Source organism: Anser anser (assembly GCF_964211835.1).
Source record: "Anser anser genome assembly, chromosome: 3".
NCBI lineage: Eukaryota > Metazoa > Chordata > Aves > Anseriformes > Anatidae > Anser > Anser anser.
In genome coordinates, this window is record NC_139722.1 from 101,761,049 (window position 1) to 101,779,313 (window position 18,265).

Genomic DNA, 18,265 nt, shown 5'->3' on the forward strand with positions numbered 1-18,265 from the left:
ACTTTGGGGAAATGTGAAGGTGGGGTCAAGTGGCAGAGACAAGGCATCCCATGTGTCCTTCAAAATATTTGGAATCTACAGTTTTATGTGTTCAGCAGTTTTGCATAAGATTTTTTTTTTTTTTTCAAAATACTACTGACTTAGGAGGAACACTAAAACCAACAGTTTTTGACCTAGATAAGGGCTCCAAGGAGTGACTGCAAGACAGCCTACTGACACTCATGGTGATAATAGGGGCAGCAGTTATTGCTGAACTGCAGATGGCCAGGCATAGGAAATTTGTGATGGATGGACCTTGATTCCTTGAATGGTAGGAACTTGATATTTTTATGAGATACGTTTTGTTTTGTCTGTGAGATAACACTTGTATAGAGCTTCTAGAACTAGCAGTGAGTTTGAACTACTCAAAATAATTCTTTAAAATATAGCCCATCAGAAGTTCCTCTCTTTATCCTGTTTTTAAATGCTGCTTCTTTTTCATGGATTCAAATTATATGTTATCTGTCTATTTCTGTGCCTGTTGGCCCACTGCATTTTCATCATTCACAAAATAACAAGTAACGCAAGTTCACAAGTAACTCTTAATATCCAGGGCTCAGTCCCCTCTGTATTTTAGCATAGGAATAAACAAGAATTTGTCTCTATCTCCGTGGCCAGAATGTGCCTACTTTTGTGTTCGGCAGCATGACAGATACAGATGGTGACTGGCTGTTACTTGTCTCTCAAGATAGTCAATGATACACCACTGACTATCATCGGTATGATAGTACTTTATTATTATTATATCCTGAATTGAAATGATAATTCCTCATAGCATGACTTGTACTTTACCTCTTAGTTTGCAATGTCTCTTACGAATGCTTGACTAAAATAGAGAAATACAGAGACGAGACTATTAGCACAAAAAAAAAAAAAGGGCAGAATGCTTGTCTTAAGGTCTTATTTAAATAAGGGGTTATAAAAGGGCAAAAAAAAAAAGCAATAAGTAAATAAATAAAACCTGTCATGTTACGGAATAATCTTTTTATGTCAGAAATCTCTAAATGAGGTTAGTATGAAAAGGCTTTTGACCTTTTCAGTATAGTCAAATAAGGAAGGCCTAATGCTTGCTTGCATTGACTGCCTTGGATACATGGCCAAAAAATCTCTATAAGTTCCTAACTAGAGAGTAGAAACTCATTATATTTCTTGTTGATTCAGGACAGAATTTGAGTTATTTTCTCTAACTGTGTGGATTTCTTGCTTTTATGCAAGAAATTTTACTCGAGAGGTAACTCGAGTCCAGCTTTCAGGTTTGAGCCTAGCTATTCACATTGCCTTAAAGCTGTGTCATTTGACTCGGACAAGTTGCTAATGTCCTAAGACTTGCTAGAGTTTGGTATCTTTGAAAAGCTGATGCATTGCTTCTGGGATTGAGGAGTCAGAAATTAAGCCGTACAATTCATGAAGGCTTTGCAATCCAGTGTGTACAGGAACATATATATATATATTTTTTAAATTAAAATATATACTGAAATTACCACGCAAGAATATTAGTATTTTGTTAAGTTTCTCCAGAAGACACGTACTCTGAATCAATCCAAATGTTTATACAAAGTTTGTACAATGTTAGCAGTAGTCCACGAGTTGTTGTTTGGTATTGCCAAAGTTTCAATCTCTAAGGCTGAAAAATAAATCTGTTTCTTTGGATAGCAATGAGAAAGACGCGTAAGCATTTAAAAAAGGTAGATGGCATTCATTCAGCTACTAGCAGTTCTAACCAAGTTTTATTTTCTTGAGATTTATCCCATGAAAAAGTGAATTGTTATCTAACATTGTTAGATGTTCAGTGTTTTTGAAGTGTTTTTAACTTTTATAGAGAAAAAGCAGTTTCAGGTTTAGAGCCTTTTCAAAATGCTTGCTGTGCATGTGCCTTTTGAAAGTACCACTCTCAGCAGCTGCATCTTTCCTGAGCTAAGTGAAACTGCTTAAGATGCATAACTGGTATAGGATCCCCCAATATGTCCTTCTAACTTCCATGTGGTACCCCACTGTCTCTCAGTTGCTGATGTCTGTATCCAATATTTGGCTTCATGAGCTCACAGGGAACATACGTAACTCACGCGTTAAGCATCCTTTGGCTCCTACATTTTTCAGGGGAGTTGCTTTACTTTAAACTATTGCACAGAAGTATAGGTAAACAGACAGGAATCTGGTGAAAAAGTACACAGAAGAGGGATTTGTATGAGGAGAAGTTGCTTCTGCTTTGTTCATTGAACAAAAGAAAATAATGCTTTGAAAGACTGCAAGTATTAGTGTGTTATTATCACATCCTAGTTTCTGCAGGCAAAAAAAAAAAAAAAAGGAAGTTTAAAGGACAAAGAGAACTTTTCTGAGAGACAAAAATCCTCTCTATACTATCTACGTATTTAGCATAGATGATGTGGTTGTGTGCTACAAGTACCACCGCTATTTTGTCTGTCTGGTGCGTGATGCGTTTGCCAGATTAGAAGCATTAGTGCCCTCTATTGTTCATCAGAGAACTGCAAATATTCTTGCAGATTATGGTCCTTATCACTCTAGGTATCAAACAGATTTTTAACAAAAACCAGGCATATTGTAAGAATGTATTTCTATAAGCTATACTACTTAATCAAGAGGAGTGTATATATATATATATATTATTATTGTATTCTACTACAACTTGCAATAAAACACATAATAACCCACATTAGGGGGAAATTGTCTTGAAATGCAGATAGAAATAGATATTCTTTTTGCTCACATATTTCCTGACTAGTTAGTTTCTTCTTTCAGTGTGTAATTTTTTAGGTGTGAAGCTATTATTAATCAAGCCATTCTAAAGTATCCAAAAGGAAAGTGTTTTGAAAATGTGACCCTTCCCCCCCCCCCCCCCATTTTATTTCTAGAAATCACAAACTTTTATTATTTTGATAGGGTAGCGGAAGTATAAGAGAGTGCAACTTTTCAGAAGAACAATAAAAAAATAACATGGTCAAGCTGTGGGGCGTGTTTTCTTGTTTTGTTTTGTTTTTTACTATATTAAAGTGAACTGCAAGAATGACAACTTCATTCAAGCAGATCATTTGGAATTACATTAAACAGCTGCTATTAAACAGCTGACAACAAAGGAGACCATTTTGATCTCAACAGCGCAGAGATTCTAGCAGCATGCTCCCTCAGTGATGTTATGAAGAACACATTGTGCTCTTGTATACCAACACACACTGTACTCCCCACTGTGCTTGTTGCCAAACACCGTTTTTTCAAATCACTTTGTATTCAGTCAGGGATCTGGGAAGTCCAAATCCAGCCAGACAAATGCAGAACAGCTTAGTTGAAGCAGCTTTAACAGGTGCCATCATACAGACTTGTCGAACCAGAGAGACAACGCAAACAAATACGGGGCCGTGGTCAATGGCGTGTGGGTTTGCCCCATTGCACATGATGGCACTGGTTACTAAAGAGCATGGTTAGTCTTGGGTAAAGGGGAGGGGATGCTACAAGGGAAATTCACATTAGCTACTTACAGACAGAGTCTGCCAGACTTTTCTGTGCCTGCATTTATTCGTTCTTCTCAGCAGTGCCTAGCACAGAGTGGACCAGCATAAAATGCGCATACCTGCAAAGGAACAAGTGGATTGTTTGTAGCATTGATTTAAGAGGGTGCTTCCTGTGCTTGAGGTGGTTGACAGAAGGATGAGGAATAAAATAAGAATAGAGATAATTGGATGGATCATTGTCTTGTGCTGTCCTTGTCTTTCAGGGTATGAGAGGCATCCCTTCCTTATATCATTGTAATCTACCGCTGTTTGTAACACGCCACGCGTGTTGCCTGCTCGGTTGTGTTGCCTGTTCCAAATGTGTCGTCGTTCTGCACTTTTGCTGCCTTTGCAGCCATAACCTTGACCCGCTCCATGCTGTTGACATTCTTCAGTAGCTGGATTCTTATCAGGTGGTGCAACTGTGACAGAAAATAGGTTAGAGTATGTAAAGCAATTGTATTTTATACTCTTTCCTTTAAGTGGGGACTTTGTGTAGTGGTTGATCTGAGGGTTAAAATCTGTTTTATTGCCTTCTAGTAAAAGGGGAAAATTCCAGCAAATGATTTGTCTAAATGTTCAGATTTGAATTTCAGATTGCATTTGCATAATATTTACTGCATTGGAGAAATAAGAAACTTTACTTCTCCAAGAAGTTTTGCAAGGTGATAAAGTGAATATTTTTCTTAGGCCTTTAGTTTCATTTATATATTCATATTTATGCGAACAGCCCTTCTCACTTCCATAGAAATAACATGAAAGATGGTGTGAAAAGTTACAGGATGGGACTCTGCCAAACACAGAATCATTTTGCAAGTTTGTTTAGAATGCATAGTATAGGTAAGGAAAAAGTTTAGGCAACGCATTAGGTTATGCTTATCCAGGCCAGAAACAAGAGACTTGCTTATCCATGTTGCTGTAAGACAAATTCTGCCTTTCATATTGTTGTCACAATAATGATGGTTAAAAATAGAAAAGTGGCCTGGACAGAACTGTTAGAAATTCAGGATTGTGAGATGTATATCCACAGTTCTTTGACATATGGTCTAAAAAGTATTGAATCATGTTGATGTTGGATGTATGCAATGCTAATGCAAAAGTTTGTTGCATCTGAGCTTAAATGGGACTGTAGTGACTCTCAAGCTTGACTGTATATCACAAGTCAACATCTGGAAACTTCTGTACTTGGCTTTTTGGAAAATGATTCAGGCTACATCATATTTTTCAAAAAGTACTAGTATAACAAAAACCAAAAAACACAAAGTGATCCAGAATGTACCATAATCCATAGTTTTTCTGTGGTCAGTTCTCCCCCTTGATTCACCATATCTCTTACCAGCATTTTTCTAAAGAACTGCCTGGCCTGAAACCTTTGTGATACGTACGCTTTGGGAATTATCATCAAGTCAGCCTTCTGTCTTTGCTAAGCTAGGCTCTTATGATCGTGAGGTTATTCCTAGTACTCTGCTGTTTACAGTGAAGGGACACTTCATACTTCTTGAAATGCTGGATTTTCAAAGAAGTAAAGAAAGCAAACAAACAAAAAAAAAACACATCACAAACCGACCACCCAACCAAACAAAAAAAAACAACAAGCACCACAACACCCTCTGTTTATGATTTTAGACCAATAGCTGCAATTGAGAACATAATGCTGCAGCTGCTTTTAATTGCCTTTGTTGTGTTTAAGTATTGTACCTATGGGGAAGTTTCTCTCCGGGTTCGACAGTGAATTAAACCAGTTTTTCAGGATATGAATGTGGCTTGTATGTTTGTGGAATTGAGTGTTGAGCTTAAAAACAATGGATCGTGATTGGCAGCGGGCACAGAGGTCTTTTGTGATCAGGCCTGGGGTGATGCTGAGCTCCTCCCCAGGTCTGGCCAGCGCAGGGGATGGCCAAGCGCTGCTCGCAGTCTCTGCTGGAAGGCAGCGGGGCATTCCTGGTTTGTGACTTTCCTCCTGCTGAGCCCAAGACATTTCTCTTTCTGAGCAGGATTACTTTTAGTGAAACACAAGTCCGTGATGATGTGAAAAGGAGGCACGGAGTTAAGCATTAGGAATTCATTTCCATGGAGGTCTGCATGTAAATGGGACGTCCAGCATTGTGCTATGTCTTGCATGCTTACTTTTAGCCAGTAAGTAAAATTGCTATAGAGATGACATATAAACTCAAGTAATGAACAAATAAGAGGAAAATAATATAGAAAGAGACCAGAATGAGACAGGAAAGGTCTATTTTTAAAGCAGCCTTGTTTCTTTATGTGCCCTTGTAGTGGCTTAAAGTAATTTGTCTTTAACTGATAGACATTCTTCTCAACATATAGCTTAGTGTTAAGGAGCTGACACTCAATGGCAAGCCACAAGAAGGCTGAAAAGGCAATATCATGAATAGTGAACTCTCTCTTGGTTTCCTTGACACCTGCATAGTGCATACTGCCAACTATGATAAATGGAGCAGAAACATAGACACTTACTAAAAAGATGGAGCAGAAGCTAAAGGCTGGAGAGAGAGACATAGAAAGATGTATGCTTGATCTCACTTGGAAAGAGAAACAAATGGGTAGGAGAGCAAGTGAAGTTGAATGACATCTTGAAGACAGGAAAGGACTGAGGCTGAAGTGGCAGTAGGCCAGCGAGAGGAGCAGATGGGAGGTGGGACATGTTTATTACCAAAGAGGCCATTGGATAGTAACAGTGCACATACTGCTAGAGAAACAGATGAGGTGAGCTGATAATCTTTCTGAATTCTGTCTGAATGTGTCTCCTATTCAGATTACTTATTTCTTGAAGTTGGTTTACTTTCTGGGAAACTTTGCTGGCAGATGGAAGAAAATTGTGCCATGTGATGCTCAGAAAAGCAAACATCGGAAAGACAACAGAGCAGGATGAGGGAACTGAGATGCATTCCAGAATATTTTTAGTTGCATTCCAGAATATTTTCTTAAATGGGAAATATTGCTTTCATAATTTTAAACTGCTGCCAACAGAGCAGAAAGGTAATATTAAGGAAGCATTTTTTGATAAAGCTGAATTGGCTTCCACAGTCCTTCCCTTACTGTGGGCATCAGACAAAATACACCACGTCGTTTGGCCTGATAGTGGGGACAACTGAATTTTACCTTACCATGCATTGGTAAGGTAAACCTGTGGCCACTATTCTCTTAAAAATCCTGTGTATGTTGACAGACGAGTGAGTCTGACCTGATGCTGAAAATAAAGGCTGACCTTGTAAATGCCCCGAAGAGCAGAAGAAATGATGTTTTGCCTGCAGGGCTCATTAATTAGTTGAATTTCTCATCTAATTCTTCTGGGTCAGCTCTGTTGCTTACTCTACTCCAGAAGGGGCAGGCTTGTAGAAGCCATCTTGATGAGTATCCTCGAGATGCAATACATTGTGTGCAGTCAGCAAAATGTAGCCTAGTTTCTGTCCTCACATGTTTACAGAGGGGCAGAGGTAAGGAGCTATTTTCATTTGGGTAACTACATACGCCTTTTAGATGGCTTGCCTTGAGATTCAAGCAAACCCTGGATCAATCTGTGGAAAATGTTTTCTTTGGTTACTTTTCTTCTTAACTATCCATCTCTCTCTCTTCCATCTGCAATAGTTATTTTTTTGATAAATCAGTGGACACAAGTAGTTACAACAGCATAGTAGTATGCGCTATCTCATCTTTCTAACGCTATGGTCTGGAAAAGTGCTTTAAAATACTGATATGTTAGTAGCAATTATTTAATTTTGTTCTGGGTTTCATTTTTTTCATAGCAAGTTTAAGGACCGAGTACTTGTTCTGCACTGTACCATTACATGCGCCTTCTATGAAGTTTTCTGTAGCCATGTGCCTGCTCAGTTGTGGGTAAAAGCGATCTGTCACCCTGACAGCAGTTGAAGGATCTGCAGTGCTTTAGGAGGTATGATACCAGGGCAATTGGTAGTTTCATTCATCCTCAGCAATAAACCCATTTTCAGTGCTAAGGGTAATAAAAGTTGGCTGGTCTCTCACTAGCTCTTGAAGAGGAGGAATGTGCCCTAATCTCTTGCTCCAAATTATGCAAAAGCAACAACAGCAGGCAGCAGCTTTTGAACCATCAGTAGCAGAATTAAAAACAACTGACTGTGTTAGGAGCTTCGTGTTTCCTTTGAGTCTGAGTAAGCGTTCGGCACTCCTCACTGTTTCTGTTCTAACTGCCTTATTTTTTTTTTTTTGGTGATAATAATATCATTTTATGTTAACACAATGATATTCATGCCTGTAAATCTTCAAAACTGTGTTACTGAGAAAAAGACGGAAAATCACTACTCATTGCAACCACCTCTGGGGAGAAATTCAGCATTTGTTCAACAGCAAAGAATAACCTTACCTGGAAGTTCAGGACAATTAAAGTATAAGCTAGCAATGAAAAATTCACTAGGCTATGCAAAACGTATATTGTGCTTTAGGATATACTAAGCAGGACAAAAGGAAAGACATCCTCCCACACTGCTCTTCGTGCTTGCTCCCTTATATTCCAATTTATCTGCACATGCAAATAAACACGCGGATGGCGCCCTCCGACACAAGGTTTCTTAAACTCCAGATTGTGTGCGCAAAGCCTGTTTTGGTACGTGGAGACATGGGGAGAGAGGGCCAAGATGACAGAGCATGTACATACATATCACGGAAAGCCAGCCTAAAGCCCAAGTGTCTACAGAATCGTGTCATTGTCATTCTTTTTCCCTGCTGTTTAAAGCCCTAACCTGTATTATAACTGGCTTAAGTCCTGTCATAACACAGGTTTGATCTGGAGGTTTCAGCTCGTGCAGTTTTCGTGTCGTTTCTAACTTGTAGATGAGACAATATTAATTTTGAAGGAATTAGCCTGAAATTTTCTCGTACCGAGATGAAATGGTGTGAGTTAGCCCAACAAGCTGCTAAAGGTTCTCTAATGAAAAGTAGGGTGATACGAAATTTTCCTGATAAAAGGCTCTCTGGCTTTCATTTGCTGTATTAAATACCAGCGTAAAAGGGACAGCAGGAGTAACAAATGGTCAGCGAGATATTATCTCCGTTCACATTCCAGGGACACTCCTTGGCTTTGCTGGTGCGGTCCAAATAAAGCCTTAAAATCTGGAGGCTTGGGACTGTGTTCCTCCTCGCGGCAGGCGAGCTTCTTGAAAGTCTCGATAGCTTTTTATTTATTTATTTTATTTTAACTGCTTCCCTTTCCGATAGCGTGTGACAGTTCCAGTTTTTGGTGTGGACAGGTGTTTATGTGACTGCATTCCCCCCAGGGCTTGGGAGGGGGTGCGCTGGGAAGTGTTGAGTGCTGAATGTTAAGCTCGTTCCTTTGTATGGCTTAGAAATCTCTGTTGTCCAGAATTGTACAGATAAGGCAGACCCATTTGCTTCATTGTCAGGCAATGTAGCTGAATAGAAATGCAAATGTGACATAAGGGGACTGCGCTGGGGAGGCGTTTGCTGTTACCTACTCTAACAGTGCTCCTGGCTGTTAGAAAACTCCTGCAGAATCCATCGGGCTTTATTTATTTATTTATTTATTTATTTATTTTTATAATTAGCTACAGGTTACAGAGAAGATTCTCCAGAAGAAAATGTCTCTCTCCTGCAGATGCTTTTATTTTTATGCAGCGGAACGGCTCGGTTTTAGCTCCCTTATCAAGAGCTGCCTGAACTGCCCAGACTAAATTGGGAGCATCTCCACACTGTTTGACAAATAGATTTTTTGTAAACTGATTTAGCCTTTTCATTGTTTGCATTTCATTATATAGCAGACTTTATGTCACAAAATCGGTATTCATTCAAAACAGCGAATTTAGAGATAGGACTGTAGCCAGATAAAAAATATTGCACAGGTCAGGTCTATTAACCATAGAATAATAGCAAGTCAGTGATCCAAGGGGTAGTTCTTCTGCAGGGAAGGGCTAACATAACCGAGGTCAGGAGTCAGAGCTCAGGACTTCAGATGTGGCTGTCGCCAGATTTACAAGTAAATCTACTGGGAAAACAGGGAAAATGAAGGAACCTTGCAGCATAAGGAAAGAGAAAGGCAGCCCGGCTCTTTCATCTTAAATCTTAGGCTTCTCGGTGGATGAAGAGAAAAAGTCTGATTTGCTTAAGTGCTTCACTTTATTCAGAAACTCCAAGTTACGTCTCCCAAAGTACGATCCAAGGATCTAACTCAATCAGGTTTAGAGAATTTATTTAGAAAATAACATAGAAAGGGAACTGATTCTTGCTTTGTTGCCAAATTCGTTGTTGAATAAAGACTGTTAGCATTCTGAAAATGTGTACCAAATGCAAACACTGCTAAAGAATATAGATATGGCCTCTAATAAGACTGGAGCAGTTTATGTTAATACCTCAGGAGCAGATAATCTGGAGTAAACAGGTCAGTACGATGAGTGAGTTGCAACTTTCCCTTTTTTGTATAATTTATTTCTACAAGCCTTTCCACTTTCTTTGAGCCTTTGTTGCCCTGAGAATATTATAGAAGTTGCATGCAGAAATTGCTTTAGACTTTTTTATTGTAGCAGCTCAGTGCCACCATCCTCGTGCTTATAAACTTCAGCTGTTTTGAGCATGGTCCTGCATGGGTTCAAGGCAGGTAACAGCAAGGGAGTTCCCTAGGAGCTCGGTATTTCATTGGAGAGTATTATTTGAACTGGTGTCCAGATAAGTTGTAACTGTATTCTCCTAGGTTATCTGGTCAGTAGAGATATTGTATTACGGCACGGGTATCAGATCTATTTTCCAGATGCACAAAGATGGATGTACTCTCTGGAAGTAGGTAGTTAGGAATCTGTTCTGCAACGTTTTATCAAGGGTGAGGGAGAAACACTACTGAAGTTAATAGGAGATTGTGTGAGAAAGAGCTGTACTACCAATGAGAAGCAGCAAGGAATGCAACATCCTGCAGCTTGGTGTGCTTTCAAAGCAGTTCACTTGGAAGTTCTTTAAACACAGAAGTGTGGACTTTGGAGGGACAAAATTAATAAAGATACTTCTAACAAGAATGAAAGATGGAACCATTCACTTCTGCATACATATGTTGGTTCAGCTTAGTTTTTTACTACATATTTTTTTGTGTGTGTGCAAGTGTAAATATATGTAGATAACCAAGTGCCTACAATATAATATGTTTGTGTGTGTGTATAGGTATAGCCACACACACATGCAGCTACAGTAATTGAACCAAATGTTTTGTGGTAGAAGTGTCAGAAGTGCACTAAGTCTAAAGGCTGTACTTTCTGGATCAATTCACACCTTGACTGTGTGCTTTTGCAGGAAAATACTGTCTGGATCTGCTTAAAAGTCATGCAGCTGTCTTATTGCTTTATTCAGCATACTGGAATAAAATAATTACAATTCTCACTTTTCCCTTTTATCGGTGAAAGACAGAAATTTCTGTCATAAGCAAATCAAAGTAAATTTCTTGAAACATAACACCTCAAATGAGGGCAGAACTGGTGAGGAAAAAAAAAAGCTAATATTAAAAACTTAGTTCTGCATTTTTCTTATGAAGGAATTTAGAGCAAAAAATAAATAAATTTGCAGGCACGTGAATTAAGCTGGATGAGTATATGCATCATGTTTACACCTCAGCCATTGCACATGGAGCTAAATCTATTGATTGGAGATCGAGTAATTGAATAGGGCTAACTGACTGGTCAATAGGGATGAAGCTGCTCTAGGACAGAAACTTAGGGGATAAGAGAAGGCTTCGGGTGTGTCATTAGGATTATATTGTCTTATTTAATCATATTTACTAATACAGTCAGAAAAAGTATTTTCACTGTAATAACAACAAACACCTTTTTTTTTTGCTAATGTGCGGTTCTACTAAAAATGTTAATGTGATCACATGAAATGTTAGTGTACAAGCCTACTAGTGATAGCAGCATTGTAACACTTGTATTGGTGTATACTGACATATTTTTGAGTGGTATCATTTAGTGGAAGCAGAATATGGGGGTGGTGAACACTCTGTCGGTGCACTCTGTGTCCTCCCTTAAAGGCTTCCTTTAAGACCACCAGATGACGTTCGGTTGGATGGAGATGCAGGACCTGGGAGAAGGGCAATCAGTGGTGAATTCCCCTTTTCTTTTGAGCTGCTGGAACCATACGGTTATCCACCTGGAAGCTATAAAACCATGAAAACCTTTATTTGAAGTCTCTTCATATAAATGATTGGGGAACATGAGTACATGATGAGCTTAACCCTTTCCTGTTCTTGGTTTATAAGCATATTTATGTGTCCAAGAAAGCATTTAACTGTGAGCCTGAATGTGCACCTATGCAAAGTTTCATATGCTAAGGGATCAGTCAGCTGATATACACACACACAAGAAGCTATGTATACAGAAGGAAAAATTAGATGTTACCACTGGGACAGATTGCAGTGGCCTTCAGTACCGACATATCTGCTTTAGATCTGACGTGCCTAGAGATAGAGTAGCTGGTACCTTATGGAGGGAGGATTTGTTTACTCTTGAGCAGGTGAACCAACCTTTGTTACCAGCTTCTTCTGACTGTTCCAGAGATGTTAATTTCCCATGGTGAAAGCTCTGATTTACCAGCACAGGAAGGTTATCCTGACTTGAAGACAATTTCATTATTCTCATTTGTCTGCAGTTCAGGATTAATTCTGCACCAAATTCTTGCTTCCCCGGTCAGTGAAATGTTATAAGATAAAGAATCTCACTTTGATCTTGGAGAGAACAGTCATGCATTTCTATGTTGCACTGAATTCTTTCTTAACATTTATGGAGAGCAAAATAGGACACCTGTGCGGAGAGCCCCTGCTTGACAAATAGATCCTTTTTTTGGTAATCAGTACTTAAAGCAGATGCCTTCCTGCTTGTCAGTGCTTATTGTAGCTAAGCTGTATTTAATTTAGCATTCCTTGCACCTTTAAAAAGTGTACCCCCTTTAATCTGGTGTTTTAAAAAGCATGCATTAGATGTCAGACAACATAAAAACAGCACGTAGAGATAACCCTGATGTAAGTGATGGTTCTAGTCATCTAGCGTATGGATAAAAGATTTCTGAAGATATGTTATTTGGCAGTTCAACATGATCTGCCTGTTTGTTAATCAGAGAACCAGGGAAGAACAAAGGAGGGAGAACAAAAGTGTTGAAATAAGTGTTGTATACCTGGAAGATGTACAGTGGGACAACTAATGCGGTGGTAGGATTGGATAGAGCAGTCATGGAAACGGTGAGCCGTAGGAGGGCAAAATTTCCTTCACTTTGTTGCATGTGAAGTGAGTTTGTTGGGGAAGGGGATAACGTTTTGTATTCAGTCAGAGAGCGTGTTCTGTAAATCTCTTCAGTTACCCGTTCCCTGGGTGTCGCAATAGATTAAGTCGCTGTGTGATGATATGACACCGCCATCACTCGTCTTCCTGGGATATTGCTGGAGGCAACAACAAACCTGTGTCTTTGGCACATGTGAAGGAATTTAGTGCTTGAGGGGTTAAATTACACAGGGTCCCCTGTGGATCAGCTTATGCTTGGACAGTAATAATAGCTATAACATTAATAATAAAAATGCCAGAGCGAAGGGAGTGGAGGGGGAGTAGGGGGAGAAAAAGAAAGGAGAGTGATGGAAGATGGGCTGGGACAGTCAGGGGAAGAAAAAAAAAAGGCATGCCAGAGATAATGCATTTTGTATAGCAGGTGTACAGCCTCGAAGTCAGATGTCACAGGAGCCTCTGCAACGCACACACGCACAAACACCCAGCGCAGCAGCTTTGAGGATGGCTGGTGGCTCCGGGTGTGCGCGTACGTGCGCTCTCGCTTCAAGCCGTGATATCCTAGGGCAGTGTAACAAGCAATTCATGTCAGCTCACAGGAAAGACTATTGGTGTTTTCACTGGGGAAATATTTACACTCCATCTTCTTTTCTATTTTTAGCACCTTGAGCTTCCAGTCAGGTTGGAGGCTGGTTGGAGGAGTGGGAAAAGACCCACTGAGGGACACCTCTCATCCCCCAGTTAGATGGAGCTAAACCATCTTACTTAGGATTAGCTGCCGATGCTACGTTCTCTTCTTTCCCTTCTAGTTTTGGGGGCTATGACATTTCACTGCAGTATAGGTGACAGAATGGGATGTCCCCTGCGGTGTTTGGCTCTAACAGAAAGCAAAAGCGCTTTTTAAGAAAGATATTTTTACATAGGTGAGGCCTCCAAAAGAATCCAAAGGTAATGAATGTAAGTGCAGAATAATGTGGATTTCTTTTATTCCTCAACAGATGAGCCATCACGGTAAGGGACAACAGTTCATCACATTGAAAAAGAAAAGAAATCTGAATTTGTCCTCTCTCAGATTTGTTGTTTATCATAATAAACCTTCTAGTGAAAAGGGCTAATTTACTCTTTCTATAGGAATATTTTAAGTATGATTATCATAATATCACAGCTGCTGAAAAGGTCTAAAATAGGACATTGACCTTGAACGTGTTCCTGCGTTTAGTATGTGGTGCTTAACATTCAAGAAACAATATAACTGCAACTCATTTATTAATGTATAATCTCAAAATGTTAACTCTTGCTCTGTAAATACATGCCATAAGGATTGTAGAAGCTCGCAGTATCCCATGAAGTACATGTGGTATTTTATCAGTGTAAATATGTATAAGATTTTCAAGATTTCTGCTGGGAATACTCCATAACTAAAGTAAGTTTTCCCTTTGGTACTGCACTGGTTTATGATTTAATTTTTACTGACATTCCACCAGTCATATTATTAGCTTCACAAAATGAAAGTGAAATAATCCTGTATTAATTAAACAGAGCAACTGAATTCCCTCAGTCATCTTATCCTTGGCTGTCTGAGACAGTAATGCACTTCAGCTTCTCTGAAGAAACTTACACTAAAAAAAGAGCTTGGGGTAATAGTGAGATATCCACAGTGAAGTGTGTGTCTGAATTATCTTTAGGGAGTAGACCTTTTTTGGTGGGTGACAGGCAATGCGCGTGCAGCTCCTTTTTTTTTTTTCTTTTCTTTTTGTCAGAGGCTTTGAAAAAGGTATTTTGTCAAGAGAATAATTTTCATTTATAGCAATGTGAACGGTTTCCATTCTGTACCAGTGAAGACAGCCCTTTAAATACCCATGCCCTTCAAAATAAAACGAGGAGAAAATATGGAGGTGTTTTTTTTTTTTTTTCAGACCAGATGAACTGAATGTAGTTTGGTAACATGGTAAGGCAATTGCTCCTCCCTCACAGAGACCTTTTTTATATGCTAAGACTGAGTGTAGCAGCAAATCTAAATGCCTTGCTCAGTGTCTTTGTGAATGCACTGTGGGAAAGGGAAAAGTTCTGAAGAGTGCTCTGAGATAGTGCTATGTTGTTTTTTTTTTTTTTTTACCTGTGATCAAAACAAGGAGTAATCAATTAACCCTAAATACTGACTGAAGTAGCAAATGGCTTTAAAATAATAACCTGCTACAGTTTGTCCAACTATGTACAAACAGGTGAGCAGGATTTGGAACTTCTGTAACACTGTTTTCTTAAAAATCTTTACCAGCATATCCAGGGATGCACCAAGTGCCTTCCAGTAACAAGCACATAAGGCAAAAGTGTCTTAAGACCAGTAGACGGTGACTAAGTTGTTCTAGTATTGATCTGTAGCATAGCATGTTTGAGTTGTATTTCTTTAGTATTTTGAATAAAGAGAAATCACAGATTTAATGATCATTCAATATTTATTTCAAACTTAACAATATGATATTCTCCAGCTATACCTTGAATAAGGTACCGTAGTGTACAGCAAACTTCCATCTTAAGTAATGGCATGCTTGATTTCAAATAAATTCTCAGCAGCTAGTAGATTTTTTTCTATATTTTTGCTCCTTCCCAGGTGACTCAAACTTGTTGCTCCATTTGGTAAAGACGAACTTGACACAATGAACCGTGCAGCTGCTGTGAGGTGCCACTGAATCTTACTTCTTCAGTTGCCTTGATGTAGTTGTGTTGTAGGAATCTGGCTGTTTGGATGCTTTGAAATGTCTGTAGTAGTTAAATGTGAAGATGCTTAAAGATGGACTGTACACAGGACAAATTATATGCACAGAGAGAGATGGAAATGTAGATGCTGCTCAGAAATGCCCCTTGACTGGTACAGACGCTTGGGACATTTTTTTCCTTCCCTTCTCTGATTCTGTTACTACTGCTTTGTATAGACTCCTTGTGGTAAGATTTTGCACTGTTCATTTTGATAAGTTGGTGAACATGGGCAGTTGCATGCATGTTCTTATTCGCCCTATAAGATTCAGTTAAATTGTATCTTTTTTCCACTAGATCTATTTTTATTTATTTCTATTAAAAATCTCGAGGAAACGAAGCTACATTTAGCCCCAGTTTATTTGCTGCAGTAATCTTTTTCTTATCTTCTTTTCTCCCCTCCAAACTGATGGGTAACTGTGAAACCCAAGTTCAAGAATGTGGTTGGAATTCCAGGCCCTGCTCTGGTGGAGGTGGCACTTTCAGTCCCAGGGGAAGAAGCCAACTGCTTTGTTTATCAACATGCAAAGTACAGCACTGGGTTTCTGGTCAGCCAGGCAGCAGCACTGGCAGGGAAGAGAACCGTTTGCTTGGATGAGAGATAGGAGATGGAAAAGTAGTGATGGTGAGAGGAAAAATGTATTTGGGTGGTGTAGAGCGCTGGGGGGAACAAGCCAATAAGGTAGCGCAAATTACAGGAAAGCGGAAAGGAGGGCTTCCATGACAGAAAGAAACAGACCATCATGTTCCAGCTCCTGCATATAAATATATCACCTCAGGAAATAATGCACAAAAGTAGAAATTAAGCTGACCTGTGCTTTGGTAAATTTCAAAATGGATCAGCTGTCATATATTAAGGAGGGTGTATTTCAGGGCACTTAATATGCAGAAGTGACTTTAGCAAATGACTCATGTATAAGAGATCGGTTATAGGTCACTTGAAAATAAGAACACATACACATGAAATGATTTGAAGGCATTTTAGTGAAAAATATTGAGAAGTAGCAATTTTAAATATAAATGATAAATGGGCACTCAGAGACTCACTACAAACAATGCATTTGTATTTTCATAGTTTGCTAATGTGCACATGGCAATCAATTTATAGGAACTGCATTTTGAGTTTATATAGTAATAAATACATAGAATAAACACATCTTATTTAAGTTCCTATTTGATTCCAAAATCCACATTTATCAAATTGTTACTTAAGAGGGTATTCTAATACTACAACATGATTAAATGCCTCATTTTAAAATTTGATAAAAAATGATTTTTTTGGTCTCTGATGTTTCTACAGAGGGCTTGGATTTTACTCTACATTTCAGAGCTCTTTAATTCACTGCTCACAAGCGAATTTACATCTTAATTATAGAGTTCACATTTAACAATATAGACAGCATAATGCTACTGGTAATTAAGCTTTTACTACCTGCTTTTTTACAGCAGTCAGAGCTGGAGTTTTGCTGTGAGTTCTGGTTCCTAAACTTGCATGTATTTATACCACATTTGTATGAAGCAGGCCCGGCCTTTACTTAAGGTCAAGCACAGAATGCTGGAATCTGTCTGCTGTGAACGTATACAAACATGTCTGTTGAAATTAACATATTTTGGACTCGGTTCTGTTGCTGTATTTATTTGGTGAAATGCTGAGACGGCATTTGCGATCCTGTTTGTGAATGGTATTAATGCATTCTGAGGGTGCACACTGATTTGTTTCGATCTAAAAGATTGCCATTTGCATCATGTACAGCTCCAGTCATAGAAGATTTTTATAAGCAGTTAATTTTTTAAAATATGTATCTTTCCACTGGTTTTTTTTTCTTGCCAGAAATAGCCTGCATCTGTTTTCACTGGTGGGGTAGAAACACATTGAACCTAGAAAATAAGTACAGTGTCTTAGTTGTAATACTGAGTAAAAATAGTAGCTTTTGAGAGAAAAAAAAGCATTGCACCCCCATTTCATTACTGATCCTTTCAAAATGGGGGAGAGGGTTCAGTGTAATCAGTGTTACTAAATGTGGGTACGGTTGTTTCCTTGAAATCAGTTTAACGAGGGAGCTTTCCTTACGACAGAGCCATGCAACTCTGAGCTGGCTCCGAGCAGTGGGTGCTGGAGCTGGGCTCGGGGATGTTTCTGTGGGCACACATGCAGGGTACCTGCTTGTCGCCCTCTCAGTTCAGTAGCGTTTACTTTACAGAAACAAGCCCCGCAAACACCGTAGAGGTCTCTGCATGCTCTAACAATGCAGAACTGCTACAATGCAGCCTTGTCTTATTAAAATGAAGCAGGCTGAGTTAGTCCCCTACAATCCCTCCAGAGCTGCGGAAGGAATTGATCGGTCCTGGAGCTTTTCCCTCTGTTCTGCACATCTAAGTATTTATGCCTAAGCACCGAAATACTAGCACACGGGCAGACACGTTGAACACAGCGGTGATAAGATGGAGATGGGAAGAGGAGAGGAGACGTACCTGTGTGTGCTCCCCGTCGCACCCGTGCTGTACGAGACGGAGCTGAGCGCTGGTTCGCTGAGGGACCTCCTTTTGTAAAGCGTAAGGAGTGAGGCTTGCTTTGAGTCGTGTAAAAAAAATGGATGTATATGAGTGTATATAGCGGCACGCATATTGCTTATATACAAAATATAAATGCAACATATACATACACAACAACCCCACCCCCGCCCTATCTAACATACGTAATGCCATGTGGGTTATTTA

At 39.3% G+C, this 18,265-nt stretch overlaps 1 protein-coding gene and 1 long non-coding RNA gene across 26 annotated transcripts in view; one reads left to right on the forward strand and one right to left on the reverse strand.

The window, feature by feature from the left end:
- ESRRG (estrogen related receptor gamma) overlaps nt 1-18,265 on the forward strand; it is a 405,552-nt gene that overhangs the window by 220,759 nt on the left and 166,528 nt on the right. The gene's annotated exons all lie outside the window — the stretch shown is intronic.
- LOC310896187 overlaps nt 1-18,265 on the reverse strand; it is a 43,166-nt gene that overhangs the window by 24,521 nt on the left and 380 nt on the right. Inside the window, exons 2-3 of the long non-coding RNA XR_014581265.1 lie at nt 18,020-18,117; nt 3,531-17,425 (exon numbers count right to left, since the gene is read on the reverse strand). This is a non-coding gene — a long non-coding RNA (uncharacterized lncRNA). The remainder of the gene's footprint in view (nt 1-3,530; nt 17,426-18,019; nt 18,118-18,265) is intronic.